The sequence below is a fragment of the Arvicola amphibius genome, chromosome 8 (assembly GCF_903992535.2).
Source record: "Arvicola amphibius chromosome 8, mArvAmp1.2, whole genome shotgun sequence".
In the NCBI taxonomy this organism is placed as follows: domain Eukaryota; kingdom Metazoa; phylum Chordata; class Mammalia; order Rodentia; family Cricetidae; genus Arvicola; species Arvicola amphibius.
In genome coordinates this window covers 78,029,806-78,037,112 of record NC_052054.1, presented here as the reverse complement: position 1 = coordinate 78,037,112, position 7,307 = coordinate 78,029,806, and positions in this window count along the sequence as shown.

Sequence of the window (7,307 nt, the reverse complement as noted above, 5' to 3'; positions counted from 1 at the left end):
CAAGGTCAGCCTGGGCTATGTAAGGAGATCCTATTTCAAACAAAACAAAATAAACCGGGCAGTGGTGGCACACACCTTTAATTCCAGCTCTTAGGAGGCAGAGGCAGGTGGATCTCTGTGAGTTTGAGACCAACCTGGTCTACAGAGTGAGTTCCAGGTCAGTCAGGGGTACACAGAGAAACCCTGTCTCAAAAACAAAACAAAAACTAGCCAACCAACCAAACAAAAAACCAGGACCGAGGGCTCACTATGGTAGAGCCCCTGCCCAGAATCCCAGGGAGGGACTGTGGGTGTGGATCAGCCTTAAATGGCCTAATACACACAAGGCCCTGTTCTCCATGTTCAGTACCACAGTAAAGAAAAGACTCAGTTTCATACCAAGCACTAATTTCAGATATGGCAGAATATCCCTAGTTTACAAGTGAAGAAATCAAGGCACAGACAGGCAAAGAAACGCTAAATATTTGAAGCTGCCGTTGAACCTGGACCACTCACCTCCAAAGCCTTGGCTTCCCACGCGTGCCACCTTCTTCTCCAAGTGGGAGATGCGAGCCACACAATGGGTTTCGGTGAGCCAGACTGGAAAAACACTTAGGAGAGAGTCTAGCAAAAATACCATTGCACCATGGCACACTCAGGGACTAACCTAGGGCTTAGGTTTGTGAGTCCTGATAAACGTGGAGGGATCAAATGAAATTTGGAATAATTGCAGCTATTACTTACCAAGCTCGTTCTTCACACCGCACCCTGTGTTAGCCACATAGGAAGTATGTTTCCAAGCCCTTTCAGGGAGGTCCTGCCCTCCCCACTCTGAACACCAGGACATGGGGCCTAAGACAGCATGGGTCACCCAGCTAAGGGGCTCGCAAAGCAAGATTCAGATTCAGGGCTGTCAGCTTGCCTGAGGCATCAACTTTCCCTGACTCTTCATCTTCTAGTTTGAAACAATACTGTTTTCATAATGGGAAAATTTTTTTTTAAAAAAAAAAGAAGTTTTGAAATTTGGTTCACTGGGACAAAGGCTTGCACACCTGAGGGTCATCCCGGGGTTATGTCAAAAGCCCGCAGCTCTGTGATACCAGTATTCCCAGAGTGAGGTGGGAGGTGGAGCCAGAAACATCACCCAGAAGCTCCACGCACAGCCAGCCTGGAGTACACAGTACAGTGGCAGAAAGGCTGCCTCACCAGGGGTCAGGCAAGACCTATGCCCTCGCCCAGCACCACCCCCACCTTTTGACTGCCACAGGCCCGGATACACATGAATGCAGCAAATACCTACAGAAATAATAAAATATAAAAGTAAGCTTTTTTTTTCTTTGTTCTTTTCAAGATCTTGTTTCTATGCATAGCCCAGGCTTTCCTGGAACTTGCTCTGTAGACCAGGCTGGCCTCCGAACTCAGAGCTCTGCCTGCCTCTTCCCCGCCTTAGCACTGGGATTAAAGATGTGTGCCACCACTGCCAGGCTGCTTTTTTTAATGGCTCATTTGTCATCATTTTATTAGCTATGCGCGTCACTCTATCACTCGGATAAAATTAAAATCTGCCTCGTACCACCCACAAAACCAGCTCTGGACGGATGGCCTAAATGGGATGCAAAACGATGAAGTTGTCTGTTACTAAACAACTCAGGAGCTGTGCTTCAGAGGCACAGAGCCCCACACCCACCCAGCCCTCCCTCTGTCCTAGGGATTGAACGTAGGACTGTGGTTTGTGCATGCTAGGCAATCTATCTACCATTGAGCTATAATCCTCAGCTTTTTTCTTCTAATTTTCATTTTAATTCAATTGATTTTCATTTAATTCATATAATCCCCCTCTTTCTTTCATTAATTCTGAAAAGGCTTTGCTAAATTGCCAGGCTGGCTTTGAACACTCTGTAGCCCACTTAGGAACATTTGACCCTTTGGTCTCAGCCTCCTGAGTAGCTGGAATCACAGACTTCAACCATCAAGTCCAACTCAGCCAAAAAGAAATTTTGCTGTTTTGCATTATGACAGGGTTTCACTACCTATCCCTGGCTGGCCCAGAACTCACTATGTCAGTGGTTCTCAATCTTCCTAAGGCAGCGACCCTTTAATACAGTTGCTTACAGTGTCTTTGTCACGATCCTCCCAACCATAAAGTTACTTTGTTACTACTTCGTAGCTGTAATACTCTGACAAGCAACTCCCACAGGCTGAGAACCATTGTACTACACAGCCCAGACTGGCCTTGAACTCACTGAGGTCTACCTGTTTCTGCCTCAAGTGCTGGGATCAAAGGTTTACCCCCACACATACCCATTAATGAAAAACTTGACTACATTAAACTAAAGACTTTCTGTTCATCAAAAAAAAAAAAAAAAGTTCATTAAGAGCCAATGAGACGGCTCCGTGGGTAAGGATGCTTACTGCCAAATTTGATGACCCAAGTTCGATCCCCAGAAAGCATATTGTAAGAGGGACAAAACTGGCTCCCATAAGCTATCCTCTAGCCTCTACGTGTGCTTCATATTACTTGAGCATACCCCCACACAGACACACACACTCACACATACACACTCGCTCTCTAAACAAAAAGTCATTGAGAGTGTGAGAAAACAAAGCCACAGAGCAGGTTTCCAGTGCGCAGAACTGACAAATGGCTTGTGTTCAGGATAGCGGGAGAGCAAATCGTTCTAAAAACGAATAGCCCGACAGAAAACAGGGCAAGACACTTGAACAAGCACACGAAAGAAAAGGACATCCGAGGGCCAGGTACAAATAAAAAGCTGTCTAATTGCATTGCTCATCAGGGAAATGCAAATTAACACTACAAGGAGCTGCTACTACACACCCAACAGAATGACTAAAAATGAATTGCCGGACAAGGCCAAGTGTTGGCAAGGATCTAGAGCAATGGAAATGTTCCAACGTGGATAGTGGGAGGTAGAGAAGTGACTACAGCTGCTTTGGGAAAACATCTGTTAGTACTGACCTAGGATGAGCATAAACACACACACATATACATACATACACATATACATATATATGCACATATACATACATGCACATATGTACATGCCACACGATCCAGCCATTCTGCTCTTGGCTCTATACCTAAAAGAAGTGTGGATATATGTTCACCTACAAAACATAAACAAGAATGTTCAAAGGATCCTACTTGTAAGAGCCAAAGTCTTCAATGCATAAACTCGCATTTTCATTGGGAGACGGCAGATAAGTCATGGTGTGCTCACACAGTGGAATACTCCTTGGCAAAGAGAATAGATTGTATCCGCCCAGCCCAGATGAATTTCACAATGCTCACACAGAGAGAAGGAGCTCAGGCACAGAGCTCCCCACATGCACGGAGAGGCAAAACAAAACCATTGTGTACAAGCAAGCAGGCAGCAGTAACATCAAGGTCAGGTCAAAGTCAGGATAGTGGCTTCCTTTGTGAGGACGGTAGTGGTGCCAGGGAGGGCATGTGAGTAGGAAGCTGCTAAGATCACGTGGTCGTGTTGTTCCCCACCACCACGTGGGTAATGAGAGCACAGGTATGACCCACGGTCGTTAAGTGAAGCCCTCTGTTTCACATGCTCTTCTGTTTGCTCGAGCTATTTCCTTGGGATTCTAAAGAGATTCAGGAAAGCAGGCTCCCGACAGCGTATCTTCCAAACTGTGCCGACTACATAGCTTAGGTATCGTGCTAATTGGAAGGGACGTTATGTAGGGCACAAGCTTTGCGCCAGGCACAGTTCTAAGAGATTCCATCTGAGATCTAATCTGCTCCCCTGCAACAACCCCAGGAACTTACTATTGTCATCCCCTTCAATAGATGGGGAAACTGAGGCACAGTGAGGCCAAATGACTTGCTTAAGGTTGATGCACTAACTAGATTTCAACACAGGTCACTGGGTCCCACAGTTGATGCTCCATGCTCAACCCAAGATTACAGCTATGGGAGCTGTGAGTACTCAGCACTAGCTTTCACAGACATGGTCTCTCCTCCCTCCTCCCTCCCTCCCTCTCTCCTCTTCTTCCCTCTCTTCCTCCCTCCCTTCTTTCTTTATTTGATTTTTTTGTTTTTTGTTTTGTTTTGTTTTAGTTCAGTTTGGTTTGATTTTTCAAGATAGGGCTTCTTTGTAGCTTTGGTGCCTGTTCTAGAACTTGCTCTGTAGACCAGGCTGGCCTTGAACTCACAGAGCTCTGCCTGCCTCTGCCTCCCAAGTGCTGAGATTAAAAAAGCGTGTGCCACCACCGCCCAGCCCCTTTTTTCTTTCCAGGGTTTCAAACAGCCCAGGCTGTCCTCAAACTCAGCATATAGCTGAGGATGACCTTGAACTCCTAACCTTCCTGCTTTCATTTCCCAAATGCTGGGATTATAAGAGTGTACCTTCCTCTCTCCCTTCCTTCCTTCTTCCCTTTTTTTCTGAGATGGGGTTCTCACTCTAGCCTAGAGTAACCTGGAGCTCACTGTGTAGTCAGATCTGGTCTTGAGCTATTAATTGCAGCAGTCCTCCTGCCTCAGCCTTTATAAGTGCTGGGACTATCTCACAAGACACATTTCCACATCTGTGACTCCTCTTTAATTTTTTAAAATCAGTTTTTTATTTTATTTATTTGTTTGGCGGGGCGGGGTTTGACTGTGGGTGTGCAAGCGCTGCAGTGTGGGCCTGTGGAGGTCAGGGGAGTCCATTCCCATTTCCCACCACGTGGGGCTTGGGGACGGGACTCAGGTCCTCAGCAATCCCTTCCACCTGAGGTTGAGCAGGCCTGGGTGGGACTTGGAATTCAGCCCATCCTTTTACTCCCTCCTCCCGCCTCCTGCCTCCCCCCCCCCCCACACACACACAGGAGGACAGCAGACCATGGTCTTCATCTAGACAAGCAGAAGCCTTGCCCCCAGGACCCTGTGATGTGATCTGCCTGTGCCGGAAAAGCTTTCTTTGAAGAATGAAAGACAAACCGGGTGGCGGAAAGCAAGGCTTCTAGACTACCTATTCTTTTAATAAATCAGCAGAGCCTGGCTTGCTTGTGCTTGTAATCTCAGTTCCCAGGAGTCAGAGTAGAAGGTTTGCAGAAAAGTTTCCAGGCCAGCCTGGGCTATAAAATAAATTCCAGACCAATCTGGACTACATTTCAAGACCCCCAACTTAAAAAAAAAAATCCCATAAGAGGTCTTGAGGGTCCACAAGAATACAAACAAACACACGTGTATAGAAATAAATAAAGAATTTAAAACAAGCAAACAAAAAAGCCAGGCATCGTGTCCTATGTCTGTAATTGAAACATTTGACAAGCTGAGTCAGGAGGCTCAGGGGTTCGGGGCTATCCTCAGCTAATAGTGAGTTCCAGGCCAGTCTGGGAGACATAAAAACCTATTTTCAAATAAACACAAGAGCACATATGTTCTGTACCACACACTTGCTTTAAAAATATCTGGCTGTGTGCAACTTGGTGGTTTGGGTTTCTTTTGTAAATCTGTGTGTTTATCTTATACATGTAAAAACACGACCCGTGTGGGCCTCAGTAGCATGCCATAGGCGCCCTTTGCATAAAAGCAGTCAAGAGGCTTCCATTTTGGAAGGCCACCAGGAAAAATAACAGAAGGCGAGGGTTTTAGAGGGTTTTAGCGTGGCTGCCGCAGTAGCTGTGAGTCAAAAGTTGAAACTGATTTAAAAGAGCTCTCTTGTGGTATTTTGTTTTAAGATAAGGTCTGGTTATGTAGCCTCAGACTCCTGGCCCCCGTTCCAGTCTCCTACGTGTTGGGATTAAGAGGGTGCACCACTACACCAAAATGATTTACTTTTATTTATTTTATTATTAAGACCGGCTCTCACTCCGTAGCCCTGGAACTCGCTGCAGACCAGGCTAGCTGTTGTAGGATGTACAAGGACGCTCCGCCTCCCCAGCGCTGAAATTAAAGACTGAAACAGTAGACCCGGGCCCAAGGTGTTTATTTATTTGTTTGTTTGTTTATTACTGCATTTTAAACTGTAATGAAGATTCTGGAAGGGTTGGGGAGTTCAAGAGTACTAAGACTGGAGACCCCCACCCCGAGTCCGCCTCCACATCCTCCACCAGCAAAGACCCAGACACTTAATTTACAAATCTAAACCGCGGAGTCATCGCGTCTGCAGACAGAAAATGGGTGAAAGACAGAAAACCCGAACACCCTCCCCCACTCCCCAAGAACGTGTCTGCGGTGGGTCTGGGGAACCCTAAGCATCCTTTGCCGAAAGCTCCCTCAGCACTCAGACAGCTTATAAAGGTTTACCCACCAAATCCCCACTTGTTCCCACCTAGACTCCGGGGGCGGATTCTGGACTTGAACTTGGTTCTCTGCGCAGAACACGGGGGTTCGTGCCTACCATCCCCTCCTTTTTACAGGTGAGAAAACAGAGGCTGCGTCGAGGTTGAGCAACTGCGCCTTGGGCGCCGGGCTCACAAACGCCATTGTCACCAGGACCTTTAGAGTTTCTGTTTTCCAGAATGCCCAGCGGGGGTCTAGGGGGAAGTCCCGGGTTTGGGAAGCTGGAAGGAATTGAGAGGAAGATGTTGCGGGCGGGACAGAGACGGCTGAAAACCCCCGAGGTCGCGGACTCCCGTGGGGCTGATGACGGGTGTCTGTCACCCCCGGGGCTCCGCAGCTGGAGCGTTGGGACGCCTGGGGACAGCGCAGCCTTACCTGTCCTGGCGCGCACCTGCTGTCTCGCTCGGAGGTGGCAGTGTCCCATGCTTTTCTGGGTCCCCATTTCTGCGCCCCACCCTAAGGGGGGCGGGAGGGTGGGCGTGGGGTGCCAGAGACCGGCCGGACCTGTGGGACCCGGGGCTCTGGCTGTCCGGGGAGCCCGTCACCCGAGGCAGCCGGCTCTTCCGGGGTTGGGACACCTGTGGGCGGCGGGAGTTTGTGTCCCTGCAAGCTCATAAATACTGCAGCACATCGGTGGCCGAGAGGACCGTGAGGGCAGCTCATGCGCCCCTGAGGGTGAGCCGGTGTCCTTTCCCCGATTGCGCCCCCTACGCCCCACCTCCGGTTCGGTGGACGGTGTCTCCAGACCCGATGCACCCTCCCAGGTCCCAAGGGCAGGTGGACCGAATCTCAGAACCGGCCAGAAAGCTGGGGAGAAAACGGGGTTCAGGCACATGCAGGTTCAGGGCCGGGGAGGCAGCTGGGTGAGGATGGAGCCCGGGAGGAGTAGGGCCTGAAGGCAGGATGGGATGCTGAGGAGAGGAGGCTGCTTCAGGCAGGGTGACTAATGAGCAGCCTGGGAGTAGAGTGGGAGCTATGGATCCTAAAGAAAAAAGTCGAAATCTGAGGATGGATGCTAAGAATTGGGGCA